Raw genomic sequence first — 15357 nt, forward strand, 5'->3', positions numbered from 1 at the left:
TTTCTGACCGTTTGAGCAGACACATGCACATTTGTGGCCTGCTGGAGGTCATTTTGCAGGGCTCTGGCAGTGCTCCTCCTGCTCCTCCTTGCACAAAGGCGGAGGTAGCGGTCCTGCTGCTGGGTTGTTGCCCTCCTACGGCCTCCTCCACGTCTCCTGGTGTACTGGCCTGTCTCCTGGTAGCGCCTCCATGCTCTGGACACTACGCTGACAGACACAGCAAACCTTCTTGCCAAAGCTCGCATTGATGTGCCATCCTGGATGAGCTGCACTACCTGAGCCACTTGTGTGGGTTGTAGACTCCGTCTCATGCTACCACTAGAGTGAAAGCACCGCCAGCATTCAAAAGTGACCAAAACATCAGCCAGGAAGCATAGGAATTGAGAAGTGGTCTGTGGTCACCACCTGCAGAACCACTCCTTTATTGGGGGTGTCTTGCTAATTGCCTATCATTTCCACCTGTTGTCTATTCCATTTTCACAACAGCATGTGAAATTTATTGTCAATCAGTGTTGCTTCCTAAGTGGACAGTTTGATTTCACAGAAGTGTGATTGACTTGGAGTTACATTGTGTTGTTTAAGTGTTCCCTTTATTTTTTTGAGCAGTGTATATGGGGATGAGGTAGGTAGTTGTTTGGATGGGCTATTTACAGATGGGCTGTGTACAGCTGCAGCGATCGGTAAACTGCTCTGACAGCTGACGATTAAAGTTAGTGAGGGAGATATAAGTCTCCCACTTCAGTGATTTTTGCAATTCGTTACAGTCATTGGCAGCAGAGAACTGGAAGGAAAGGCGGCCCAAAGTAGGTGTTGGCTTTGGGGATGACCAGTGAAATATACCTGCTGGAGCGCGTGCTACGGGGTGGGTGTTGCTATGGTGACCAGTGAGCTGAGATAAGGCGGAACTTTACCTAGCAAAGACTTATAGATGACCTGGAGCCAGTGGGTATGGCGGCGAATATGTAGCTCCAGGACCAGCCAACGAGAGCGTACAGGTCGCAGTGGTGGTCGCAGACTGCATCCAATTTGCTGAGTAGAGTGTTGGGGGCTATTTTGAAAAATGACATCGCCAAAGTCAAGGATCGGTAGGATAGTCAGTTTTACGAGGGTATGTTTGGCAGCATGAGTGAAGGAGGCTTTGTTGCGAAATAAGAAGCCGATTCTAGATTTAATTTTGGATTGGAGATGCTTAATATGAGCCTGGAAGGAGAGTTTACGGTCTAGCCAGACATCTAGGTATTTATAGTTGTCCACATATTCTAAGTCAGAACCGTCCAGAGTAGTGATGCTAGTCGGGCGGGCGGGTGCAGACAGCAATCGTTTGAAGAGCATGCATTTCGTTTTACTAGTATTTAAGAGCAGTTTGAGGTCACGGTTGGAGTGTTGTAGTGCATTGAAGCCCGTTTGGAGGTTTGTTAACACAGTGTCCAAAGAAAGGCCAGATGTATACAGAATGGTGTCATCTGCGTAGAGGTGGATCAAAGAATCACCCGCAGCAAGAACGACATCGTTGATATAAACAGAGAAAAGAGTCGGCAAATTTAGGGAGGAGGCTTCTGATGTTAACATGCATGAACCCAAGGCTTTGACGGTTGCAGAAGTCAACAAATGAGAGCACCTGAGGACACAAAGGGCCTGGGTTAACCTCTACATCACCAGAGGAACAGAGGAGAAGTAGGATGAGGGTACTGCTAAAGGCTATAAGAACTGGTCGTCTAGTGCTTTGGGAACAGAGAATATAAGGAGCAGATTTCTGGGCGTGGTAGGATAGATTCAGGGCATAGTGTACAGACAAGGGTATGGTAGGGTTCGAGTACAGTGGAGGTAAACCTAGGCATTGAGTGACGATGAGAGGTTGCATCTCTGGAGGCGCCAATTAAGCTAGGTCTCCGCATGTGTGGGGGGTGGGACAAAGGGGCCATCTGAGGCATGTTGAGCGGGACTAGGTAAAATAAAACAATGAAAGCTGCCTTAAACAACAGTATACAAGGCATATTGAAATTAGAGAGAGGCATAATGCAATCACAGGTGTTGATTGGGAGAGCTAAGACAACAACGGGTGAGTAAATGGCGATGAATGGGCAGTGAGGGTCAGTTAGCTATACACAGGGCCTGAGTTCGAGGCTGGGGCCGACAGATAAACTAAATGAAGTATCGTGTTAATGAACAGTCCAGCAGGCATCAGCTGTGTAGCCGAGTGATCATAGAGTTCAATGAGCAGCAATAGATGAAACAGGGAGCCGTTCGGTAGTCGATTTCTACGCTAGGCGAGCGGGGGACATGGCGTTCAGGAAGGTAGCGGGCCGGGGCTAGCAGATAGATCTTCACCAACATCTACGACGCAGAGGCCGGTTGAGAGCACATCGGCCGAATTACGTCAGCAGACCAGCAGACCAGTCGTGATGGATCGCCGGGGCTCTGTGTCGACAAAGGGTTCAGGCCAATTGGCAAGAGAGATATTGTAGTTGGGGTACTTTGTTTGCTAGCCGGGAGATGGGCCTAGCTCGAGGCTAGCTCGAAGATAACTGGTGCATGCTTCTGGACAATAGCCACTCAGTAGCAGCTAGCTAGCTGCGATGATCTGGTGTAATGGTCCAGAGCTTGTGGCAGGAATCCGGTGATGTAGTGGGGGGAAAAAGCAGTTGGATATGCTCAGGGCTGATATCGCGCTGTGAAGACTGGCAGGTATTATTCGGGCTAAAGCGGCTGGTGTCTGAGCTATAGGTAAAGACCGCTAGCAGTGGCTAACAATGACTAAATAGCTAGTAGCTAATTAGTTTACTATCTACTGAAACAGTTCTATTTTTGTTTCATCAGACCAGAGGATATTTCTCCAAAAAGTACGATCTTTGTAGCAAACCGTAGTCTGGCTTTTTTATGGCGGTTTTGGAGCAGTGGCTTCTTCCTTGCTGAGCGGCCTTTCAGGTTATGTCGATATAGTACTCATTTTACTGTGGATATAGATAGTTTTGTACCTGTTTCCTCCAGCATCTTCACAGGGTCCTTTGCTGTTGTTCTGGGATTGATTTGCACTTTTTACGTTCATCTCTAGGAGACAGAAAGCGTCTCCTTCCTGAGCGGTATGACGGTTGCATGGTCCCATGGTGTTTATACTTGCGTACTGTTGTTTGTACAGATGAACGTGGTACCTTCAGGCATTTGGAAATTGCTCCCAAGGATGAACCAGAGTTGTGGAGGTATACATATTTTTTTCTGAGGTCTTGGCTGATTTCTTTTGATTGTCCCATGATGTCAAGCAAAGAGGCACTGTGTTTGAAGGTAGGCTTTGAAATACATCCACAGGTACACCTTCAATTGACTCAAATGATGTCAATTAGGCTAGCAGAAGCTTCTAAATCCATGACATCATTTTCTGGAATTTTCCATTCTGTTGAAAGGCACAGTCAACTTAGTGTATGTAAACTTCTGACCCACTGGAATTGTGATACAGTGAATTATAAGTGAAATAATCTGTCTGTAAACAATTGTTGGAAAAATTAATTGTGTCATGCACAAAGTAGATGTCCTAACCGACTTGCAAAAACTATAGTTTGTTAACAATACATTTTTGTGTGTGGTTGTGGTTGAAATCGAGAGGTTGAACTCTAGTTTTAATGGCTCCAACCTAAGTGTATGTAAACTTCCGACTTCAACTGTATGTGATGGTGTGTATAGACATTAAAGACAGTATATGAGTACTGCTGCACTGTCAGATCTAGAAGCATAAGCATTTCGCTACACTCGCACTAACATCTGCTAACCATGTGTATGTGACCAATAAAATTTGATTTGATTTGATGAATAGAAAAAAGGTGTGTACAGCTGTAGTTATATTGGATGAGTCTTGACTAGAATACAGTATATACATATAAAGTGGGTAAAACAGTACGTTAACATTAGTCAAGTGGCCAAGGTTCAAAGCAGTCTCTAAGGTGCAGGGTAGAGTACCGGGTGGTAGCTGGCTAGTAACAGTGACTAAGGTTCAGGGCAGAGTACTGGGCGGATGCCAGCTAGTGGTGACTGTTTAACGGTCCTTTGTTACCCAAGGGATATACAGTAGTTCAACCAGGACTCGGGGGTAGACATAAGATAGTAAATGTAAATCTTGGACACTCCAATTAGTATGATATTTTACGTTTCGTAGTGTATGTATTAATTTGTGGATGTCGATCATCCATTTCGTATGATATGCTACGATTTACAATTCGTACGACATCTTACGTATTGCAATGCGTACAATATCTTACAAATTTGCTAAACGCTACGAATTTGTTGCGGTGGCTAATGGTGGCTAACACTAACATTAGCTAGGTGGCTAACGTTAGGGTTACTGTTAAATTCTAAGGTTAGGGTTAGGAGTAAGGTTAAAGGGTTAAGTTTAGGGTTAGACGAAGGTTTAGCTAACATGTTAAGTAGTTGCAAAGTTGCTAATTAGCTAAAATGGTATAGTTGTCTGTGATGCGATTCAAATGCGCAAACTTTGGGTTGCTAGACGTTTGCGTTATACGCCCACCTATCCACCCCTACCAACTACCCTACTTTCGTTTTTGCCTTAAGTAACCTTTTGTCTTATGTAACCATACCAAACGTTACATATCAAATTAATTTGAGTGTCCCGGATTTACATTTACTATCTTACATCTAGTTTATGAGACCAGGCTGAGTAGTTTCATATGATCTATAAAAAAAAAATTACATTCATTGGCTGTTCTCTATGTGAATTGGTGGATATTCTAGTGTGGTTTGTACACTTTGCGCTATTGGACAATGCAGTGTAGAGTTTATATAAAATACTGATCACTTAAATGCTATATGAGTACATAATAGTCAACTTAGATGCATAGTAGTTCCCCACGTTACACACAGTGATAGTCAGTGCCTTTGTCGAGCTCTCACATAAAGATACATCGTAGCGTAAAGTAGTGTTCGGGATGGATTCTCTGACATCACTGCTGCTATGGAACAGCTGTGTGAGGCAGGAATACCTATAGGGGTCAGAAGTCATACCAGCACCACAGTAAGTTGCTCCATGGTTGTCCCAATGTTACCTCTGTGTCAGGAGTGTGTCACTCCGGCCCGGGGATGGGGCGGGGGGGGGCCTAAATACATAATACTTGTGTGTGTGTGCATTTGTTTGTTTGTGTGTGTGTGCATTTGTTTGTTTGTGTGTGTGTGCATTTGTTTGTTTGTGTGTGTTCATATGCTGTTGCTCTCTCTCTCCTCCTTTCCATACACCTCTCTCTCTCTCTCTCTCTCTCTCTCTCTCTCTCTCTCTCTCTCTCTCTCTCTCTCTCTCTCTCTCTCTCTCTCTCTCTCTCTCTCTCTCTCTCTCTCTCTCTCTCTCTCTCTCTCTCTCTCTCTCTCTCTCTCTCTCTCTCTCTCTCTCTCTCTCTCTCTCTCTCTCTCTCTCTCTCTCTCTCTCTCTCTCTCTCTCTCTCTCTCTCTCTCTCTCTCTCTCTCTCTCTCTCTCTCTCTCTCTCTCTCTCTCTCTCTCTCTCTCTCTCTCTCTCTCTCTCTCTCTCTCTCTCTCTCTCTCTCTCTCTGAGGAGTGAGAGTACAGTGCAGCTCCAGAGGTTCTTTGACAGTGACAACTACTGTCTGATCCTCCCCCCGGACCTCAAGTCAGCCATAGCTGCCGTCACATACATGGATGAGCAGCTGAAGAAGCAGGATGGCACCGCCTCGATGGGCACCACACACACACACACACAACCTCCCCCTCGCTTCTCATCACATTCATCTCCATTCTCTAGTCCCATAGCACAGTCAGTGTTCCTAGCATGCTCTAGTGATGTCCATGTGTCACTGCAGACATACTGTACATTTTTCAATACTCACATGCTTGCGTACTGTGCCTTCGGAAAGTATTCAGACCCCTTGACTATTTCTACATTTTGTTACGTTACAGCCTTATTCTAAAATGGATTAAATAAAACACTTTCCTCAGCAATCTACACAAAATACCCCATAATGACAAAGCCGAAAACAGGTTTTTAGAAATTTTAGCAAATGTATTAAATATAAAAACAGAAATACCTTATTGACATAAGTATTCAGACCCTTTGCTGTGAGACTCAAAATTGAGCTCAGGTGAATCCTGTTTCCATTGATCATCCTTGAGATGTTTCTACAACTTTATTGGAGTCCACCTGTTGTAAATTCAATTGATTGGACATGATTTGGAAAGGCACACACCTGTCTATATAAGGTCCCACAGTTGACAGTGCATGTCAGAACAAAAACCAAGCAATGTGGTCAAAGGAATTGACCACAGAGCTCGCAGACAGGATTTTGTCGAGGCACAGATCTGGGGAAGGGTACTAAAACATTTCTGCAGCATTGAAGGTCCCCAAGAACACAGTGGCCTCCACCACTCTTAAATGGAAGAAGTTTGGAACCACCAAGACTCTTCCTAGAGCTGGCCGTCCGGCCAAACTGAGCAATCGGGTGAGAAGGGCCTTGGTCAGGGAAGTGACCAAAAACCCGATGGTCACTCTGACAGAGCTCCAGAGTTCCCCTGAGGAGATGGGAGAACAAGAGAACAACAGGACAACAAGAGAACAACAGGACAACGACCCTTAGCACACAGCCAAGACAACGCAGGAGTGGCTTCGGGACAAGTCTCTGAATGTCCTTGATTGGCCCATCCAGAGCCCGTACTTGAACCCCACCGAACATCTCTAGAGAGACCTGAAAATAGCTGTGCAGCAACGCTACACATCCAACCTGACAGAGCATGAAAGGATCTGCTGAGAAAAATGGGAGAAACTTCCCAAATACAGGTGTGCCAAGCTTGTAGCGTCATACCCAAGAACACTCGAGGTTGTAATCACTGCCAAAGTTGCTTCAACAAAGTACTGAGTAAAGGGTCTGAATACTTATGTAAATGTGCTATTTCAGTATCTTTTTTTTTTATTTTTACATTTGCATTTCTAAAGACCAGTTTTTGCTTTGTCATCATATGGTATTGTGTGTAGATTGATGATGGGAAAAAAACAAATTAATCCATTTTAGAATAAGGTTGTACCCTACAAAAATGTGGAAAAAGTCAAGGGATCTGAATACTTTCCGAAGGCACTGTATGTCTCCGTCTCTTTGTGTGTGTGCCTGCGTGTGTTTACCCTACAGGAGACAGGACTGGCAGTACATAGCCATCGTGGTGGACAGGCTGTTCCTGTGGCTGTTTGCCATCATCTCTTCTCTGGGGACTCATGTTTATGTACGCCAGACTCAACTACACCCCAGATGAACCCTTCCCCCTGGGACTGTAGTCCATGCACACACCCCAGTACAGCCACTCTGTTGCCCACAAGGGATTACAAGAACTACACTTCCCATAATTTCATAACTGAGTGCCAACTTGTTTTGTATGAATAGGGCCAGAGGTATTCCCTGGTAAAACTCAGGGCCCTATGTATATTTGTCACTGGTGCATTGTTTGGGATGACACGGTACCATGTACTTTTAAATGAATAGTCCCCTTCTCCAATTCTAATCTAATATATACTGTTTATAGATTAGCATCTATTTATATAGTACAAATTTATTATTTATGTAAATTGTGAATGTAATATATTTAATCTATGGTTTGACCTCTTGTGATATTTAAAGACTGAATCCATGTACCAACCGTTGTCGAATAATTATTCTCTGTAGAGAGGTTAGCCTGGGTGCCAGTCTGCTTGGTGCCAGTCTGCTGGATGCCAGTCTGTATCTGCTCTCTTGCTAAATCCTTATGGAATTGTCGTGCAATGTTTGACTCGGCAATGGCAGAAAGGGAGTTGGCAAGATCACAAACAGATCTGGGACCAGGCAATAGTATAAGGGTATAGTAGTTTCTCTAGTCTGACTGTAAAGGTCCCATGCTTGTATTGGCAGATTGACTCAATTGTTGGCCGCATTACTTTCCTCAATTGTTGGCATCCTTATTAAATACAACATCCTCTTATACCAAGCTATACTAATGACCCATTCAAACAGTCTGCATCTAAAAAAGCACCTTATTCAATATATAGTGATAGACCTGTGGTCAAAAGTAATGGACTATATAGGGAATAGGGTTCTGTTTAGGGTGCAGCCCTAGAATGATTTATAGAGGTTGAAATTAAAAAGTAACTGATGTTTTGGGAGTGCGAAATAATGGTGATTAATTAACCTCTCATCGCCTGCAGTTGGTAATTTAGACAGAAGGGGGCAGCAGACTGCACTGTATATTCACCTGCTTCTGTTTTGAGCTCCACTCTGCTGGGTCTGTGAGCATGTGACTGCATTACTGTTGCTTTCACTTTGAGTTTGAGCTATTTCCAAAGTCTTGAGTAGATACACAACACCTCACAACAGGAGTTTTTGTAGAACACATTTTCTTTATTACTTACATCATGTAATATGTACAGTACCAGTCAAAAGTTTGGACACACCAACTCATTCAAGGGTTTTTCTTTATTTTTACTATTTTCCACATTGTAGAATAATAGTGAAGACATCACAACTATGAAATAACACATATGGAATCATGTAGTAACCAAAAAAGTGTTAAACAAATCAAAATAGATTTTATATTTGAGATTCTTCAAATTAGCCACCCTTTGCCTTGATGACAGCACTGCACACTCTTGGCATTCTCTCAAATAGCTTCATGAGGTAGTCACCTGGAATGCATTTCAATTTACAGGTGTGCCTCGTTAATTTGTGGAATTTCTTTCCTTCTTAATGCGTTTGAGCCATTCAGTTGTGTTGTGACAAGGTAGGTGTGGTATACAGAAGATAGCCCTTCTTGGTAAAAGTCCAAGTCTAACCTTAACTCTGAGTCCAAATTTGAGATTTTCGGGTTCCAACCGCTGTGTCTTTGTGAGACACAGAGTAGGTGAACGGATGATCTCTGCATGTGTGGTTCCCACCTTGAAGCATGGAGGAGGAGGTGTGATGGTGTGGGGGCGCTTTGCTGGTGACACTGTCAGTGATTTATTTAGAATTCAAGGCATACTTAACCAGCATGGCTGCCACAGCATTCTGCAGCGATACGCCATCCCATCTGGTTTGCGCTTAGTGGGACTGTCATTTGTTTTTCAACGACCCAACACACCTCCAGGCTGTGTAAGGGCTATTTGACCAAGAAGGTGAGTGATGGAGGGCTGCATCAGATGACCTGGCCTCCACAATCACCCGACCTCAACCCAATTGAGATGGTTTGAGATGAGTTGGACCGCAGAGTGAAGGAAAAGCAGCCAACAAGTGCTCAGCATATGTGGGAACTCCTTCAAGACTGTTTGAAAAGCATTCCAGGTGAAGCTGGTTGATAGAATGCCAAGAGTGTGCAAAGCTGTCATCAAGGCAATGGGTGGCTACTTATGTGTTATGTGACAGTTTTGATGTCTTCGCTATTATTCTAGAATGTAGGAAATAGTAGAAATAATGAGAAAACCAATTGAATGAGTAGGTGTGTCCAAACTTTTGGCTGGTACTGTATGTTTTCTTTTCACAATGATAATGGTTAAATCCGCCTGCTCTAGAGATACTGTAAATTAATAGATTATTTATGAACTTCTATGGTTCACACTTCAGCTATTTATGTAGGATTTCTTTGTTTTCATTTTCACATATAATCTTCCACCTATTGTTAAGAATTCCCCCCAAAAATTACATTTTGAAAGATAACTGTCCTCAAAACTCTCAAACTGTTACATAACATTGTCTTTTAATTGAACGCTCCCCCTTCTTTCCTCCCTCTCCTCATTTCTAACCCTGCCCCTTGATTACTTTGAAGTGCACAGCTACCTAGCAAACACAGGACTACACTATATGCTTTGTAACCTTGGGGGCGGCAGCAGGTAAATGCTTAGAGTTGTAAACAGGCTATCCACTTACAGTTGAAGTCAGAAGTTTACATACACATTAGCCAAATTACATTTAAACTCAGTTTTTCACAATTCCTGACATTTAATCCTAGTACAAATTCCCTGTCTTAGGTGAGTTAGTATCACCACTTTATTTTAAGAATGTGAAATGTCAGAATAATAGTAGAGAGAATGATTTATTTCAGCTTTCATTTCTTCCATCTCATTCCCAGCGGGTCAGAAGTGTACATACACTCAATTAGTATTTGTAGCATTGCCTTTAAATTGTTTAACTTGGGTCAAATGTTTCGGGTAGCCTTCCACAAGCTTTCCACAATAAGTTGGGTGAATTTGGGCCCATTCCTCCTGACAGAGCTGGTGTAACTGAGTCAGGTTTGTAGGCCTCCTTGCTCGCACACATTTTTTCAGTTCTGCCCACAAATTTTCTAAAAGAATTGAGGTCAGGGCTTTGTGATGGCCACTCCAATACCTTAACTTTGTCGTCCTTAAGCCATTTTGCCACAACTTTGGAAGTATGCTTGGGGTCATTGTCCATTCGGAAGACCCATTTGCGACCAATCTTTAACTTCCTGACTGATGTCTTGAGATGTTGCTTCAATATATCCACATACTTTTCCCCCCTCATGATGCCATCTATTTTATGAAGTGCACCAGTCCTCCCTGCAGCAAAGCACCCCCACAACATGATGCTGCCACCCCCGTGCTTCACAGTTGGGATGGTGTTCTTCGGCTTGTAAGCCTCACCCTTTTTCCTCCAAACATAACAATGGTCATTATGGCCAAATAGTTCTATTTTTGTTTCATCAGACCAGAGGACATTTCTCCAAAAAGTACGATCTTTGTTGCAAACCGTAGTCTGGCGGTTTTGGAGCAGTGGCTTCTTCCTTGCTGAGCGGCCTTTCAGGTTATGTCGATATAGGACTTGTTTTACTGTGGATATAGATACTTTTGTACCTGTTTCCTCCAGCATCTTCACAAGGTCCTTTGTTGTTGTTCTGGGATTGATTTGCACTTTTCGCACCAAAGTATGTTCATCTCGAGGAGACAGAACGCGTCTCCTTCCTGAGCGGTATGACGGCTGCGTGGTCCCACGGTGTTTATAATTGTGTACTATTGTATGTACAGATGGACGTGGTACCTTCAGACGTTTGGAAATTGCTCCCAGGGATGAACCAGACTTGTGGAGGTCCACAATTGTTTTTCTAAGGTCTTGGCTGATTTCTTTTGATTTTCCCATGATGTCAAGCAAAGAGGCACTGAGTTTGAAGGAAGGCCTTGAAATACAGTGGGGCAAAAAAGTATTTAGTCAGCCACCAATTATGCAAGTTCTCCCACTTAAAAAGATGAGAGAGGCCTGTAATTTTCATCATAGGTAGACTTCAAGTAGACTTCAGGTAGACATCATACACTTCAACTATGACAGACAAAATGAGAAAATAAAATCCAGAAAATCACATTGTAGGATTTTTAATGAATTTATTTGCAAATTATGGTGGAAAATAAGTATTTGGTCAATAACAAAAGTTTCTCAATACTTTGTTATATACCCTTTGTTGGCAATGACAGAGGTCAAACGTTTTCTGTAAGTCTTCACAAGGTTTTCACACACTGTTGCTGGTATTTTGGCCCATTCCTCCATGCAGATCTCCTCTAGAGCAGTGATGTTTTGGGGCTGTTGCTGGGCAACACGGACTTTCAACTCCCTCCAAAGATTTTCTATGGGGTTGAGATCTGGAGACTGGCTAGGCCACTCCAGGACCTTGAAATGCTTCTTACGAAGCCACTCCTTCGTTGCCCGGGCGGTGTGTTTGGGATCATTGTCATGCTGAAAGACCCAGCCACGTTTCATCTTCAATGCCCTTGCTGATGGAAGGAGGTTTTCACTCAAAATCTCACGATACATGGCCCCATTTCATTCTGTCCTTTACACGGATCAGTCGTCCTGGTCCCTTTGCAGAAAAACAGCACCAAAGCATGATGTTTCCACCCCCATGTTTCACAGTAGGTATGGTGTTCTTTGGATGTAACTCAGCATTCTTTGTCCTCCAAACACGACGAGTTGAGTTTTTACCAAAAAGTTATATTTTGGTTTCATCTGACCATATGACATTCTCCCAATCTTCTTCTGGATCATCCAAATGTTCTCTAGCAAACTTCAGATGGGCCTGGACATGTACTGGCTTAAACAGGGGGACACGTCTGGCACTGCAGTATTTGAGTCCCTGGCGGCGTAGTGTGTTACTGATGGTAGGCTTTGTTACTTTGGTCCCAGCTCTCTGCAGGTCATTTACTAGGTCCCCCCGTGTGGTTCTGGGATTTTTGCTCACCGTTCTTGTGATCATTTTGACCCCACGGGGTGAGATCTTGCGTGGAGCCCCAGATCGAGGGAGATTATCAGTGGTCTTGTATGTCTTCCATTTCCTAATAATTGCTCCCACAGTTGATTTCTTCAAACCAAGCTGCTTACCTATTGCAGATTCAGTCTTCCCAGCCTGGTGCAGGTCTACAATTTTGTTTCTGGTGTCCTTTGACAGCTCTTTGGTCTTGGCCATAGTGGAGTTTGGAGTGTGACTGTTTGAGGTTGTAGACAGGTGTCTTTTATACTGATAACAAGTTCAAACAGGTGCCATTAATACAGGTAACGAGTGGAGGACAGAGGAGCCTCTTAAAGAAGAAGTTACAGGTCTGTGAGAGCCAGAAATCTTGCTTGTTTGTTATTGACCAAATACTTATTTTCCACCATAATTTGCAAATAAATTCATTAAAAATCCTACAATGTGATTTTCTGGATTTTCTTTTGTCATTTTGTCTGTCATAGTTGAAGTGTACCTATGATGAAAATTACAGGCCTCTCTCATCTTTTTAAGTGGGAGAACTTGCACAATTGGTGGCTGACTAAATACTTTTTTGCCCCACTGTATATCCACAGGTACACCTACAATGGACTCAAATTATGTCAATTAGCCTATCAGAAGTTTCTAAAGCCATGACATAGTTTTCTGAAATTTTCCAGGCTGTTTAACTCAGGTTATGTAAACTTCTGACCCACTGGAATTGTGATCCAGTGAATTATAAGTGAAATAATCTGTCTGTTAACAATAGTTGGAAAAATGACTTGTGTCATGCACAAAGTAGATGTCCTAACTGACTTGCCCAAACTATAGTTTGTTAACAAGAAATTTGTGGAGTGGTTGAAAAACGAGTTTTAATGACTCCAACCTAAGTGTATGTAAACGTACGACTTCAACTGTACGTATGAAGTGGGAAAACCAGTACGTAAACATTAATAAGGTCCTTGACACCGGGTGATGTAGATCAATTGGTGGTAATGTTTTTTCATTGCCAGGTCTCCTTTGAAAGAGAGGTATTTTGATCTCAATGGGACAACCTGGTAAAGGAAAGGTTCAATACAAACCACCAACTGATGTATGTTTACAAACTACAATGACATTCGCTACATACTGTATTCTTCTGTTTAAACAGTCATCAAAACATGTTTTCACTCCCATACAGGTTAGATGGTCAATTGGCCATGAAGTTGAGTACACATACTAAACGGAAAGAACAATACCTCTCTTAATGTAGTTTGACATGAGAAATGAACCCAAAAGATCAAGACAATGTCCCCTGGACTATGCTGCTATCTATGGACTAAAGGCTTACCTTGTGGCATAAGAAGACTAAGGGAGAAGTAGAGAGAGAGTGTAACTGAGCGATATAGAGAGAAATTAGGGAGAGAGAACGAGAGAGTCAGGGGAGAGAGGGAGAAAAGAAAAGTGGAGGAGGGAGTCAGTCTTTCCCATTACCCTGTTGTGGACTGTTGGCTTTTCAGGGAAAGCCATAGGACCCAGCATGTTTTATTGTTAACGGTTCAGTGGCTTCCAAGAGAGCTTGCGGGACTTAAATCACTGCTTTTCACTGGGCTCCACTTTCTCCGACACCAGAGGAGGGCAGGGGGCCCGCAGGAGAAAGGCAGAGATGTTAGCCTTGCCCTTCTTAAGGGCTGATTTAGCTGTTTTTGCTCTCCCATCGAGCAGTGCAACGGCAAAAAAAAAGAAGACAAATGTGAGTTTTCCGGGGGGAAAAGGGTGGTAAGAGAGAACGGGAAGGAGAGACGGAGGGAGAAAACAGTTTCTTTTGTGTGTCCTGGCGACTCTGGTGCCCTGGTTCCAATACCGGCCAATAGGACGATAGATAAATCGCATGCTGTAACCAGGAGCAACGGCACCGGTGATCAGCACTGAGATAGCTATAGGGGTTACCCTGAGGAGAAGTTACATACCCCCTCTCCTTTTCCCCCTCTCCTCCTCTACCTCCATGTTTTCCCAGAGTCAAGCTATAGGACTAGAGGACATTCCTTAAGTTACAGGGACCTTCTCCAGCGACAATGGGCCATTTGTTGGTCCTCTGAGCCCAGCATCAAGGCTCCGGGCCTAGCTAGGAAGAGGCTGAACACTAGCCTAGTTTACACGTGGCACTAACATGGGTCCTTTGTCCTGATCTTGTCCACATTCTGATTTTGCCCACATTTTATGAAATATGTCAACACATGGTATTAAAATGTGTCTCATATCTGTCCACTGTGTCTGCATTGTGACCAGATTTCCTTGTGACTCCCTATAGGCTAGGCAAATGATTTGACAGCTATAATATTTATTTATTAATTTTAAGTCAAATAGTGATGCCATAAGTCAATGGTGTAACCTGTCAATGATTTAAGAAGATGGGATAATGATGATTTAATGGTTTCACTGTCCATATCTCTCTGCACTTGTAAGATATCCAGACACAAGGGGTGCCTACTAGCTTAAGAGGTGGTCGGGAAGATCTGATCACAAGCAGATCACAATGCATCTTTTAGTCGTCTACCCCTGTCCGAAAACAATCAGAATGTGGAGAAGATCAGGACAAAGGATGCATGTTAGAGCCAGGTATAAACCGGGCTACTGGCTGCAGGGTGGGGAGATGAAGGGTGCTGGTGGAGAAGGGGAGGGGAGGGCGGAGATTCAAGGGACGGAGGAGGGGGGGATTTGGGAGGGGACTCAGCCCTGCCCTTGGGACATCCTGTAGCCTACCATGCTCTGTGAGAAACACCCATCAAGCTCTATGTATTATTTTACCTTTAATCCACTGGTAGCTTGCAAAAATCCCAGTATTCTGGCACTGCAGATATGATTTCCTCCCGAGCGTCTATGATCATAGCTTCCTCCCAGTGTCCGGCTGTGGATCGGGGTTTCCTAGCTGTGTGAAGTCACACACACTGTGGCGCCAGTCATGTTGCTCTCGGGACAATGGCGGTCATTGTTCTACGATTACTGCCCAATCACAACCAGGAAGTAAAGTGAAGTGCTCATTGGATGATTGATTGATTCAGCCAGCATGACAGCTCTGGGAGTAGTCCCGTGTAGCTCAGTTGGTAGAGCATGGCACTTGCACTGCCAGGGTTGTGGATTCGATTCCCACAGGGAACTAGTATGAAAATGTATGCACTCACAATTGTAAC

Source organism: Salvelinus alpinus, chromosome 11, assembly GCF_045679555.1.
Source record: "Salvelinus alpinus chromosome 11, SLU_Salpinus.1, whole genome shotgun sequence".
Taxonomy (NCBI): Eukaryota; Metazoa; Chordata; class Actinopteri; order Salmoniformes; family Salmonidae; genus Salvelinus; species Salvelinus alpinus.